The sequence below is a fragment of the Bos indicus x Bos taurus genome, chromosome 17, assembly GCF_003369695.1.
Source record: "Bos indicus x Bos taurus breed Angus x Brahman F1 hybrid chromosome 17, Bos_hybrid_MaternalHap_v2.0, whole genome shotgun sequence".
NCBI classification, from domain to species: Eukaryota; Metazoa; Chordata; class Mammalia; order Artiodactyla; family Bovidae; genus Bos; species Bos indicus x Bos taurus.
Genome location: NC_040092.1, coordinates 65,529,259 through 65,544,111, shown reverse-complemented (window position 1 = coordinate 65,544,111; position 14,853 = coordinate 65,529,259). Strand labels below are relative to the sequence as shown.

General features: G+C 36.0%; 1 protein-coding gene across 5 annotated transcripts in view; it reads left to right on the top strand.

Annotated features, from left to right (window-relative positions):
• LRBA (LPS responsive beige-like anchor protein) overlaps positions 1–14,853 on the top strand; it is a 756,962-nt gene that overhangs the window by 292,091 nt on the left and 450,018 nt on the right. The window lies entirely within an intron of this gene.

Here is a 14,853-nt window from a genome sequence, read left to right as displayed (position 1 = left end):
GAGGAGGTGAAGGTGCATACAGCTTTCTTCCCGGCTTCTGACTTGGGGATCAAGCGACAGAGCCATCCCAGGACCAGTGCTTGTCTCGGCACTTGCTCCTGAATTTGTGGCACAAGCATGAATTCATAGAGAGAATTAATGGTGTCGTAGCTATATAAATTACAAAAATTTACAACTAAGGCGAACTAGAAAATTTGACAGGAACATTTGCTAAGAATTGGGGAGGAAAAAAAGCCGCATCCGGGGGTTCTTTCTAACATGTTAAGAACAGATAATTCCAGTGTTTCTGGTATTTTTCTGATACATTAAAAATAAAGAAAACTTCTTCAGGTTCATTTCACATTAGAAAAGACACTGGAAAAATAAAACTCCAGAAGACCAATTTTACTTAAGAATATGGGCACAAAATTCTAACATAATCCAACAATGTAATGAAAGAATTATACAACTGACTCTTGAACAAACAGGTTTCAACTTTGTGGGTCTACTTATCTGCTAATATTTTTTAGTAGTCAATGCTAGAGTACCACACAGTCTGCAGTTAGAGGAAATTATGGATGTGGAGGAACCTTGGATATGGAAGGTAAATTGTATTGACCTCCATGTAGTTCAGGGGTCAGCTGTATAGTGTGAACACTTAGAATTTATTCATGGACTCCAAACGTGGTTTGGATAATATTAAGATATCTACCTACAGAATAAATCAACCAATTAAAAATCAGAAAATCATATGAAAATATCAATAAAAGTAGAAAAAAGCACATTATAAATTTTAGTATCCAGCCCTAATGAAACTCTGGGAAAAATGTTTATTAGAAAACAATTTAAATATAATGACCATTTGTTGTTGTTTAGTCACTCAGTCGTGTCCCGTGCTTTACAACCCCATGGACCTGACATGCTAGACCTCCCTGTCCCTTACCATCTCCTGAAGTTTGCCCAAGTTGATGGCCACTGTGTCCGTGATGCCATCCAGCCATATCATCCTCTGACGCCCTCTTTTCCTTCTGCCTTCAGTCTTTCCCAGCATCAGGGTCTTTTCCGTGAGTTGGCTGTTCGCATAAGGTGACCAAAATTCTGGAGCTTCAGCTTCAGTCTTTCTAATGAGTATTGAGGGTTGATTTCCATTAAGATTGACTGGTTTGATCTCCTTGTTGTCCAAGGGAGTTTCAGCAGTCTTCTCCAGCACCACAGTTCTAAAGCATCTGTTCTTTGGCATTCTGCCTTCTTTACGGTCCAGCTCTCACAACTGTACTTGACCACTGGGAATACAATAGCCTTGACTGTATGGATCTTTTTGCAGAGTAATGTCTGTGCTTTTCAACACATTGTCTAGGTTTATCATAGCTTTCCTGCCAAGTTCAATTGTCTTCTGATTTCATGGCTGCAGTCACTATGTGTAGTGATTTTAGAGCCCAGGAAGAGGAGATCTGTTACTGCTTCCACCTTTTCCCCTTCTATTTGCCATGAAGGGATGGGGCCAGATGCCATGATCTTAGTTTTTTAATATTTAGTTTTAAGCCCGCTTTTTCACTCTTCTCCTTCACCCTCATCAAGAGTCTCTTTTGTCCCTCTTCGCTTTCTGTCATTAGAGTCGTATCATCCGCATATCTGAGGTTGTTGATGCTTCTCCCGCCTATCTTGATGCCAGCTTGTAACTCACCCAGCGTGGCATTTCTCATGATGTGCTCAGCGTATAGGTTAAACGAACAGGGTGACAGCAGACAAACCTGTCATACTCCTTTCTCAATCTTGATCCAGTCATTTGTTCCATACAGGGTTCTAACTACTGCCTCTTGGCCCACATACAGGTTTCTTAGGAGACAGGTAAGATGTTCTGGTTTTCCCATCTCTCTAAGAGCTTTCCACAGTTTGTTATGATCCACACAGTCAAAGACTTTAGTGTAGTCAATGAAACAGAGGCAGATGTTTTTCTGGAATTCCCTTGCTTTCTCTATGATCCAGCAGATGTTGGCAATTTGATCTCTGGTTGCTCTTCCTTTTCTAAACCCAGCTTAGACATCTGGAACTTCTCGGTTCCCATAATGCTGAAGCCTAGCATTCAAGATTTTAAGCATGACCTTACTAGCATGGGAGATGAGTGCAGTTGTCCAGTGGGTAGAACATTCTTTAGTACTACCCTTCTTGGGAATTGGGTTGAGGATTGACCTTTTCCAGTCCTGAGGCCAATGTTGGGTCTTCCATATTTGCTGTCATATTTAATGTAACACCTTGATGGCATCATCCTTTAAGGTTTTGAATAGCTCTACTGGAATTCCATTGCATCCATCAGCTTTATTATCAGCAGTGCTTCCTAAGGCTCAGTTGACTTCGCACTCCAGAATGTCTGGGTGACTGACCACACCATCATAGTAATCTGATTCACTAAGATGTTTTTTGTACAGTTCTTTCCATCTCTTCTTGATCTCTTTGGTGTCTTCTAGGTCTCTACCATTTCTGTCCTTTATTGTGCCCATCTCTGAGCAAATGTTCCCTTGATATTCCCAATTTCCTAAAGTGATCTCTAGTTGTTCCCCTTCTGTTGTTTCCTTCTGGTTTTATACATTGTTCATTGAAGAAGGCCTTCTTGTATGTCCGTGCCATTCTTTGGAGCTCTGCATTTAGTTGGATGTACCTTTCCCTCTCTCCCTTGCTGTTCACTTTTCTTCTTTCTTCAGCTATTTGTAAAGCCTCCTCAGATAACCAACTTTGCCTTCTTGCTTTTGTTTTTCTTTGGGATGGTTTTGTTTGCTGCCATTTACTAAATATCATTTGAAATTTTTAAAGCTGTTTCTATTAAAATCAGGAAAAAAAAGAGTGATTGATACCTTCTATTAACAATGTTTAACAAAACTTTTTCATATTCTTGCAAGTGCAAGATCCTGTTAATATGAATGTTAGAGAGGGAAGAAATAGCACTTTCAGGTCACTAATGCTATGATCTGGGAAAATCTAAGGGATTCTTGAGCATTTTTCCACCAGAATTAAGTGGGACTTCATTAATATTATTGGATATAAGATAAATATGCAAAAAATTAATAGATTATCTTTTGACCAGCGATCAGTAGCCAGTTAAGAATGGAAATCAGAAAGTTTGTATACAGTTAAAAATACTATTTTGGGTTGAATTCTCTAAAAAATAAACAGATGGTAATTTGTAACAAAAATATAAAATCTTGTTGATAAAAGCAAAATATAAACTACTGGAGAGTCATTCCACACTGGGTAGTAAATCTTTCTGTGTGTGTGGGTTTGAGACATACAGTGACAGAAATGTAGAAGCCTTCTTTTATTTTGAAATAATTTGAGATTTATAGGAGAGATATGAGTAGTACAAGAACTACTCTTCACCATTCTAAATTCTGCAGTGTCTTAAATTTCACCGTATTTGCTTCTGTCCTCTTTTTCTGAATTTGAGAATAAGTTGAAGCCATAATAAACTTTTACTTGTAATTACTTAAATGAGAATTTCCTGTGTCTGTCCTTTGTTGTCATCTTGTACAGTTAGCAAATCAGAAAATTAACAGTTACAATGCTGTTATTTAAATATAGACATTATTCATATTTCCCCAAATGTCTTCATAATGTTTTCATAATACAAAGAGAAGATATTATTGCCAAAAAATTTTTTTTCAAATTAATATGTAAATTCAGTAAAGTAACATTAACATATCATTCCATTAGAATAATAGAGTATTTAGAATTTAAATATCCCTTAAAAGATATCTAGATATCAAAAACTTCCCCATAATATATTTGGATATATAAATATCCAGTTAATATGGAAAAAAGAAATGCATGAATATATTGTTGAGATTATGAAATAAGAATGTTGAGGATGTACTTGACTTCCCAGATAAACAATACTAATTAAAACAATACTATAAAAATAATATATACAAAAAATGTTTCAAATGGAGTAAAGATATATAAGATGAAAGATGATCTAGTTAATATTTTAGAAAAATATTTGGAAAACTGTAAAAGTGGAACTAAAGCATATGCAAGAATTCTGTAACCAAGACAGGTCACTTTAGAAAGAATAGAAGTAAATGTTTATTACTACATTTAATGTTAAGCTGAGGAAACTTGCAGTCAATCGTGTGGGAGGACATGATGGAACGTGGAAAGACTGATAAATCAATATTTACCACCTTAATTGTTGTTGTTTAGTTTCTGAGTCGTGTCCGACTGTTTTACTACTCCATGGAGACTGGAGTCTGCCAGGCTCCTCTTGAGATTTCCTAGGCAGGGATATTGGACTGGGTTGCTGTTTGCTTCTCCAGGAGATCTTCTCAACCCAGGGATTGAACCCACGTCTCCTGTGTTGGCAGGTGGATCTTTACCATTGAACCACCTGGGGAGCCCTACTGTCTCAATAATTCTTAAGAAGTGATAAATGAAAAGTTGACCCAATAGGCACATATTTAGAGGATATGAATAAGGATTTCACAGAAGAATGTAAGTTATCAGGAACATATAAAATGATAATCAGATCATTGTATGTTTACACGAACATTTAAGGAAATGTAAATGAGATTAATCATGATATCACTTCTTTAGTCCCTGACTGAGAGAAAGTAAGAGTCATAGCTAGTACTGTTGAAGAAGATAGGGTTGATGAGGTGGGCAGTGGGATTCTTTTATTTTTGCAGTGGAAATGTACAGTTTAGTATTATGGTAGGGCAATATGGTCATATATTTTTTAGTAATAATTGTATGGACGCACATACAGACACACACCCCCATTTACCCAGTAACTCTATTCTATAAATATATCTGTAAGAAAAAAAGTAATAGTATGTAAGTGTAGATATATAAGGCTGCTTATTACAGCATTGTATGTAAATTTAACAAAATTAAACAGTGGAAAAACAGAAGGAAAAGTTTCTTTACCAAAAGAATCATCATTTTCTCAATGAACAGGCTATTAATACATTATAAAAGGATGAATAGGTTGATGGCATTTTTTTTTAAACAAGCGCTTCATTTATAACTTGTTTAAAATTGCATATTTCAGTTCACAATCTGCTATGAAAGCTGAGGACCTGAGTCTTCTCATACTTCATTTTTTTTCTCAACTTTTAATTTTTGAAGTTATATTCTATTTTTAATATTGTCTACATATGTAACACTCATGTATTATAACTACAATTCTGATAGTACTTTAGTATTTATAATATATTTAAGTGAATTCACTACCCTACCCCCTCTTTTATTAAACATAATTTCTTAGTTTCCCTCAGGTTCCTTCTTTTGGCTCAAGTCTTAATTGCTGGGTTTTATCGCCTTCCCTCCCCCTGACAAAGGTTCATGTGTGCTGTAAACTTAAAATTCTTTCCTGCTTAAGAATGTTTGCCAGCTGTCCTTATATCTGAATGACATCCTGATGAATTGAATATTCTTGGCAAACTTTATAGACTTTGCTTCATTGTCTTTGGATTTGAGTGTTGCTTTCAGAGAAGTTTGAGGATAGTCTGACATTTGTCCCATTGATGATTTGTTTGTTTTCTGTTTCTGATTTTTTTTATTTGTCCAGAGAGTTCGTTTCTTAACAAGAATATGACTCAGTATTGAGCCTTATTTATCAAAAGTTCCTGGAACATAGTCTTTTGTTATAATCTGTAAATTCGGAGTTTTCATTTAGTTCTTAGAAATTTCTGTAAATTAAAATTTGAAATATCTTTTGCCTTTTATTTTCCTTTTCTTAGTGACACAGTCTATGTTAGATATGACTGTCTTTCATATCTGTTAGTTATTTCTTAATTGCTTTACTTCCTTTGATCTCTTGCCATGAGGATGTTTTTAATATTTTATTTTGTCTTTTTGTAATTTTTAATGATTATTTTGTTCTTCATTTCGTTTATTTAAACCTCCAGCCTCTCTATCTTTGTCCACTTATTTCATTTTGACTTTTATCTTTTTTTTAGTTACATTTTTGTGTTTTCTAGAAAAAAAATCATGAGAAATTTCCTTTCATTTTTTGTTATATATTCTTCTATGGCTCTTTATCTTTTGTATAGAATCTTCTAGTTTTTTTAAAATAGTTTATTTCTTTTTAATTTATTCCTTGATTGGTGATTTATGTTTACTACTGTTTATGTAGTATTTATGCAGCTACTGTTTGGCTTAGATAGATTGTCTTAGTGACTTCTTCCTTTCTCCTCCCTGCCTGTAAAGCTTTTTTTTTCCCTACCTGAGCTATTGTTTGATTTTTGACTAGTTTTATTTGCCTATCATGAAGAGAGGGAGAAAGACCATTGATATAGGTGAGGAGGCCTTCATAGCTTATCTAAGTTTTACTTTCTCTTATAAGATTTTAATAATTTTCTACAAGGTTCATTCCATCTTTTTAGAAACATGGAGAAGTCTGATCAGGAAGAAATGTGCTTCAGCTTTGAATCATTGTCCATCATTTCAGAGAGTACTCTGGAGTCTGCCCTGGGAAGTCAGACTGTATTTTCCCTTACTTGTTTCACCAGTTTTTGCACAGTAGGGTTTTTCTAGCGTCTTCAGTTGGAAGAAGCAAGAGATAATGATACCTACTCAATTTGTGTTTCTTCATATATGAAGGCATTAAGAAAAAATCTTAGAATGTTGTCAGTTCACCAGTATTACTTTGGACTCATGAGGACACAGTTAATTAAGAATTGAGCTTACCGCAGCCTTAGTTCTAATTTCATATGTTTAATTTTCCAATGGCCACCAATTTTTTAATGTTTGGTGGTGTACATTATGTTTCTTTTGTTACTGGCTATTTTTGTTAGTTTTTTTTTCACCCAGTAGTTTTGCTTTTGATAATTTTTTAGGATTTGAAGGAAGAAAAAAACTTTTAAAATTGCCATTTCAGCCTACCATCCTAATCTGGAATATCTTCCTTATTGTCCTTTCTTGGTTATAGGGAAGTTCCTTTGTAACTCTGGGTTGAAATTGCAGTTCATTATTTTTATTTGAAGTTTTAGTGGTCATGGTGTTGGTATATGTCTTTGTTTGAAGATGAGAGGAGGAAGAAGAAAACATGTGAAATTGAAAGAGGAAAAATACTTCTAAAATATTGTGTAATACAAGAAACTGAGTTGATTTCACCCAAACACTAAATACACTTGCAGTTCAGATGAGGGATAGTGGTGGTAACTTTACTCGATGGACGTGAGTCTGAGTGAACTCCGGGAGGTGGTGATGGACAGGGGGGCCTGGCGTGCTGCGGTTCATGGGGTCGCAAGGAGTCGGACACGACTGAGCGACTGGACTGAACTGAACTAAACCTCTTTGATACTTGGATTTTTGTGATTGTTGGTCATTTGGTTTCCTCTTGTTGTAATAAGTGTCTATTCATTATGGAAATGATACGTACATGTTCATTATAGAAAGTTTAGAAAAATAAGGAAAAATATAAATAAAAGACATTCATTGTTTATCATTTATGATTTATCTCTATTGTTTTTCTCTTAACTTTAACTTGAAATAATTATAGAATTTAAAGAAGTGGCAAAAGTAGTACAAAGGTCCCATGTAGCCTACCGTCATTTAAAGATACTCATATATTCACTCACTGAAAGTACCCCCTTACCAAATTAGAATCAATAGGATGCTTTTAAAGGAGAAACTACAAATGTCATATCATTTTTCATAGATAAATGCATAGTGTATACAGTTTTGTGCCTTAGTGTGTGCGTGGGGGGGGCTGCCACTGTGGCTCAGACGATAAAGAACGTGCCTGCCATGTGTGTATGTGTGTGTATGGTCAATGGTCAGTATATATTGAGTGTCCTCATTTCTTGTTGTTGTATATAGTAATCCATTGTATTTTTGTATGTTTCTAATAATATAATTATTATTAGAGTGCCAGACTTCCTTTATTAGACTTTTATGTTATTTCCATTCTTCAAGTATTATGAGAAGTGCTGCAGTTTATAATTTTCTACTCTGAGTTTTGTTGTTATATTTTTCTGTAGATGACTACTGATTTTTCCATTTTACGTTTGTCATTACCTTTAAGATGAATATATATATATTTTTTTATTACAAAATCTATAGAAGATATGCTGTATATTAATAACTTTTACAGATTTTCTTATATCAATAAATCCTACCAGGTTGAGGATTTTTAAAAAAACATAATAAGCAAGTCTGGGAGAAGGCAATGGCACCCCACTCCAGTACTGTTGCCCAGAAAATCCCATGGACTGGAGCCTACCTCCAGTCCATGGGGTCCCTAAGAGTCAGACACGACTGAGCGACTTCACTTTCACTTTCCACTTTCCTGCATTGGAGAAGGAAATGGCAACCCACTCCAGTGTTCTTGCCTGGAGAATCCCATGGACGGAGAAGCCTGGTAGGCTGCAGTCCATGGGGTCGCACAGAGTTGGACACGACTGAAGCGATGCAGCAAAAAAGCAAGTCTGACTTTTTAAGGATTGTTATAATTATTCAGTATTTATAAGTGATGTTGGTTTTCCTTTTGTTACATACTATTGTCATAAACTATCTGTATAATAGTTCTTTTTTGGTTTGTTTTCCAAAGAGCTAAGTCTTAGACTTATTGATTGGTTGAGTTAAATTGCTTTCTAATTCAGTTGCATCTTTGGTAATTTTTTTCCTTCCCTTGCACTCCTCTTTTTCTTGTTTATTTGAAAGCACGGTTTTATTCCTTTTAAAGTAATGAGAACAAGTCAGGATGTTAGTGTTATTCTGAGGGCACCAGTGGCCCCATTCTGTTGTTTATTACATGGCGTGCTCATTTTCCTTAGTTTCTTAATTGGTATCTTTTTGATCTGGTAGTTATTTAGTATTCAAAGGATTTGTCCTTTATTTTTTGTTCACATTTTAAAATTTTTATTCTATTGCATTATGAGAAGATAGTTATGATATGTAGAATTTCTAACTTTGAAATTTATTGGGGATTTCTAATTGGCCTAATTTGATATTAAACTTACATTTACAGGCTTTTAGTACGTTTTAAGAATACCAGCCTAAAATGCCTGACACTCTGATCATAGTAAAATTCCCCTTGGGAATATAAACTAAGCTGTTTTGCTAGATGTGCAGTAAGACATGATTAGTTCTATGAAAATTAAATGTGAAAATTGTACAGGGTTCAAGTAGCAGAACACAAAACAATGAATTTTTGAAATTTCTGAAGGGGATAATTTTCTGAAGGGGAGTTTCAATATATCAGTCAATCTCACTGGAATATATTTATAAATTTATCACTATAGACATAGTCTGAACAAAATAACAAATATTAAAACTGAAAATTGGAAAAAATTTAGGTGCATTATGTTATTTGTATTTAAATATATAAAAATAAAAATTTTGATAACATGAAGAGTCTATTAAGTGGGGAAAAGATGGAGACTAGAAAGAGAATCTTACCGGTCAGTAATGGAAAAGTACAAATATTAGTGATAAAACTATTAAAATTCTTTATACCTGGTATGCTAGTAATGTCATTCATAGCATTTATTGTACATGTATGTGTGGTATGTATATAATGCTACTCATTTGTGTTCTTAAGTACAATTTGCTGACATAATGAATTGATACGGCTTCAAAGAGAGAAGTGGTAACTGAGTGACTGAACTGAACTGAACAGTGTAAATGTTTTTGTTTTAACTGATGATTATCTTTGATTGTTCCTTGTTTTCAGGACCATATATTAGACCATATGCTAATAGTCTGACTTTTAAGTTTGCAACATTTTAATTTGAGCATGAAAAATTGCTTCTTAAAGTAGACAGCGATTTAAAAGTTATATATTTTTTGAAATTCACATGGAATTGCAGTTATTCACATAGAATAATAATGGTAGTGGCACTAGAATAGACATGTATAACAGAAGAATAGAATTCAGAATCTGAAATAAATTTGTACCTATAGGCCAGTTGAGTTTTGACAAGCGTAACAAGAAATTCAATGAGGAAAGTAATAGTCTCTTCAACAAATTGTGCAAAGACAACTGGATATCTACATGCAAAAGAATAAAGTTGATCTTTATCTCATACAGGTTAACTCAAAATGTATCAATGATCTAAATGCAAAAGCAAAACCATAAACTCTTAGAAGGTAATATAATGGTAAATCTTCATGACTTTGTATGTGGAAGTGGATTCTTAGAAACGACACCAAAAGCACATGCCTTCTCTGAAAGGCTTTAATTCCCATACTCCAAATAAATTATTTCATTCATTCCTTTTCCGTCTCCTCAAAACCAAATGCCTTACTCTAACCGTATTGCCAGCTTCCCTGAACTCATATTTCTTGCAAAAGTAGATTGTATTAGAGTGGAATGAATGCTGAATCTGTCCATCATCAAGCTAATCAATATCTTCTGTGTGTTAATTCCCTCCCACCAGTGAAAATGAAAGTGTTGGTCACTTAGTGGTTTCCGACTCTTTGTGATCCTACCAGAAAGGCCCAGTGTTTTATGAATTCTGTTTTATTTATTTGTTCATTTCCGGTGGCTGTAGGTCTCTGTTGCCCAGCCAGCTTTCCCTCGTGGCGGTGTCGACCCTCTCTCACTGTAGTGCTGCTCTGTCCTCGCGGTGGCTGCCCTTGGTGCAGAGCACAGGCTTGGTTGCCTTGCGGCATGCGCATTCTCTCTGGACCAGGATGGAAGCCATGTCCCTGCCTTGGCAGGCAGATTCTTAACCACTGGACCACCAGGGATCCCAGAGACCCACATTTTTCAGTGACAGACCTGGCTGGTTTTTGAAGCCCTTCCTCATTCCTACTTTTCAAGATTTTGCTTATCTCATTTATCTTTTCTCATAATCATTCTTCCTTTTCTCCTGGTAAAGCATAGGAATGTTATAATATAATCCATTTTTAAATAAACTAAAACCAAATTCAGAACCTTCTCCTCACTCTTCTACCTCCTGTTTTTCTTTCATTCTAGTAGTCAATCTTTACATTAGTTTTCAACATATATTCTCTTTCCTCTGAATTTCTTTGTGGCATTTTGGCTTCATGGCAGTCAGGCTTCTACCATCACTTTTGAAACTTCTTGGAATTACCAATGACTTCAATGTAATCAAAACTAGTATTTACCTCTCTTTGTTTTTATTTTAGTAAGCCTAATCTCATTATGTAATGCTGTTGCCTGCTGTCTCTCGTCTTGACTTGTTCTCAGTAGTTTTCTAGCTTCTTTTTTCTGCATAGCCTTTAAATATGGAAGTTCCTTGGAACTTTATCCGCAGCCTTTTCCTGTGTGTCTGTGTTCCACTGCTCAGTAATGTAAACTGTCTTCATAATGCTTAAATACTGTCTTTAGTCTGGAAGTTTTGAAATTTCTGTCTTTGGTCCAAGTTACTTTTCTGAGTGCCAGGCTTATTTATTTAATGTTATTTTATAGATCCACTTAGAATTTTCACAAACATCATGGTACTCTATAGTCTGAATTTTACAAGCTTCAGCTCTGGATTCAAATAGCCAAGGTTTTGATATGAACTCTAATACTCAGTATTTTCCCGTCGTCATTTCTTAGTTCTTGAGTCCCTCATTTGTAAAGTGAGGATTGTAGTAGTTGTGGGAATTAAATGAGATCCACGTACAGCACTGACAACAATGTCTAGCATGTAGTAAACACTCAAGTATATGTGAGCTTCTTTTATTACATTGTATTTCATATGTTTTTAAAAAGACTTTTGATCTTCCTTTCCTACCAACCTACCAAAGCAGAAAGCTAAGAGTCAACCTTGAATCCTTTTTTCCCCCTTGCTATAGATTCAAACATCCTGGCAATTCAGTCTTTATACTTTCTCTTGAAATTATGGACTTGTATCGTTTCTCTTCCCTTAGTTCAGATCGCCATCTTTCATCTGCATGACAGCAGCAGCCTCCTCCTTTTAATCGTACTCCATTCTCATGTGTTTTCTGCATATCGGTGTGGATGATCTTGAAACATGTACTGGGTGCTATCATCTCCTTGCTTATGTAACACTTCAGTGGTTCTCTGTTTATGTTTGAAAAAAATCCAAAGCACTTATCATAGCTTTTGTGGCCCTGCATGATGTGCCTTTTTCACTTTTTTACCATCTATTCTACTGCTCTCCCCTTGTTATTTTGCACTGTTGTTGCTGCTGTTTAGTCACTAAGTTGTGTCTGTCTTTGTAACCCCATGGACTGTAGCCTGCCAGGCTCCTCTGTCCCTGCGATTTCCCAGGCAAGAATACTGAAGTTCACTGCATTTCTTCCTCCAGGGAATCTTCCTGACCTAGGGATTGAACCCATGTCTCCTGCATTGGCAGGTGGATTCTTTTTTTTTTTTTTTAATTTTATTTTATTTTTAAATTTTACAAAATTGTATTAGTTTTGCCAAATATTGAAATGAATCCGCCACAGGTATACCTGTGTTCCCCATCCTGAACCTTCCTCCCTCCTCCCTCCCCATACCCTCCCTCTGGGTCGTCCCAGTGTACCAGCCCCAAGCATCCAGTATCGTGCATCGAACCTGGACTGGCAACTTGTTTCATACATGATATTATACATGTTTCAGTGCCATTCTCCCAAATCTCCCCACCCTCTCCCTCTCCCACAGAGTCCATAAGACTGATCTATACATCAGTGTCTCTTTTGCTGTCTCATATACAGGGTTATTGTTACCATCTTTCTAAATTCCATATATATGTGTTAGTATACTGTATTGGTGTTTTTCTTTCTGGCTTACTTCACTCTGTATAATAGGCTCCAGTTTCATCCACCTCATTAGAACTGATTCCAATGTATTCTTTTTAATGGCTGAGTAATACTCCATTGTGTATATGTACCACAGCTTTCTTATCCATTCATCTGCTGATGGGCATCTAGGTTGCTTCCATGTCCTGGCTATTATAAACAGTGCTGTGATGAACATTGGGGTACACGTGTCTCTTTCCCTTCTGGTTTCCTCAGTGTGTATGCCCAGCAGTGGGATTGCTGGATCATGAGGCAGTTCTATTTCCAGTTTTTTAAGGAATCTCCACACAGTTCTCCATAGTGGCTGTACTAGTTTGCATTCCCACCAACAGTGTAAGAGGGTTCCCTTTTCTCCACACCCTCTCCAGCATTTACTGCTTGTAGACTTTTGGATCGCAGCCATTCTGACTGGTGTGAAATGGTACCTCATAGTGGTTTTGATTTGCATTTCTCTGATAATGAGTGATGTTGAGCATCTTTTCATGTGTTTGTTAGCCATCTGTATGTCTTCTTTGGAGAAATGTCTATTTAGTTCTTTGGCCCATTTTTTGATTGGGTCATTTATTTTTCTGGAGTTGAGCTGTAGGAGTTGCTTGTATATTTTTGAGATTAGTTGTTTGTCAGTTGCTTCATTTGCTGTTATTTTTTCCCATCCTGAAGGCTGTCTTTTCAGCTTGCTAATAGTTTCCTTTGTTGTGCAGAAGCTTTTAAGTTTAATTAGGTCCCATTTGTTTATTTTTGCTTTTGTTTCCAATATTCTGGGAGATGAGTCATAGAGGATCCTGCTGTGATGTACGTCAGAGAGTGTTTTGCCTATGTTCTCCGGCAGGTGGATTCTTTACTGCTGAGCCATTAGTCATACTAATCTTCTAACTAATTTAGCTCTTCTAACATGTCTCTCTCTTACTTTTGTTAGTCTCTGTACATTCATTTGCTTAAGAGGTGTTTGTTGAGCATTTACTGTGTATAGGGCACTGTTCGGGGCTGAGAATATAAAACTGACATAAAAACCTGGTCTTTAGGAAATTACTTGCTTTTGAGGGAAGACAGATTATAAACAGTAAAATTAAGGTATTGATTCTAAAGATAGACTGTAGAAAGTGCTCTGGAGGAAAACAAAGAAGTCTTATGTGGCCATTAAATAGGATGATAGGAAGGCTTTGGCTGAAAAGACCTCTTAAAGGAGGTGAAGGAGTTTAAGGGGTTTGGAGAGGGCACATGGTACAAGGCTTACAGGCAGTTTTATGCCTGGAGCATTTAAAGGATAAAAAGAAAAAGCCAGCATTTTTGGATTGGATGAGTAAATGAGCAAATAGGAGGATATGAGATTATAGAGTAGATGCTGGACTAGATCATGGAAGACATTATAACCCATTGCAGTGACTTTGACTCTCAATAGTTGGGAAGCTCTTGAAGGGTAATGAGCAGAGAAGTGACAATCTGAGTAAAATTTTAAGTACATCATTCTGGTTGCTGCTTTCGGAAGAGACTGAAGGGAAGCAAAGGCCTAAATAGGAAGACCAGTTACTGTGGTAAATGAGATAAGAAATGCCGACTTGGGGTAAGCTAACGGCAGTAGAAGTAGTGAGAATTGCTTGAATTCTAATCTGTTTTGTTTTAAAGCCAACACGATATGCAGATAGATTTATGTTGAACGAGTGAAGGGCATGAAGGCTGACTGGAAGATTTTGGTTTGAGCAACTATTTAATAGGAGAATGGAATTGCTTAAGTGATAATACTTTAGAAGGATCAGGGTAGGGCGATGAGGAAAAGTCATGAGCCCAGTTTTGAACATGTTACAATTGAAATGTCTGTGTGCCATCCAAGTGGGGATGTTCATTAGGCAGTTGGGTATATAAACATGAAATTCCTTTGAGGAATGTAGGCTCAGAATACAAATTTGGGAGTCTCTACTGTAACTGCTGGCATTTAACACCATAATCAGCATGAGATCACCAGGTGATTCAGTAGCAACAGAAAGTTGTACTTCCTGTTGGTAGATAGAAAGCCAGAAATTGGTGCTTCTAGAAATCTAGTTTTTAAAGTTTTGGAAAGAATAATGAACTGTCAAAGGACTGTCTTAGCAGAGTGTGCTCTTTTTTCTGGTTTTTGTGTCTAAGTTCTAAACTTTATTTTCCCCTTTCTAAGTCATCTCTTCAGAGGCCTTCTGTGACTAT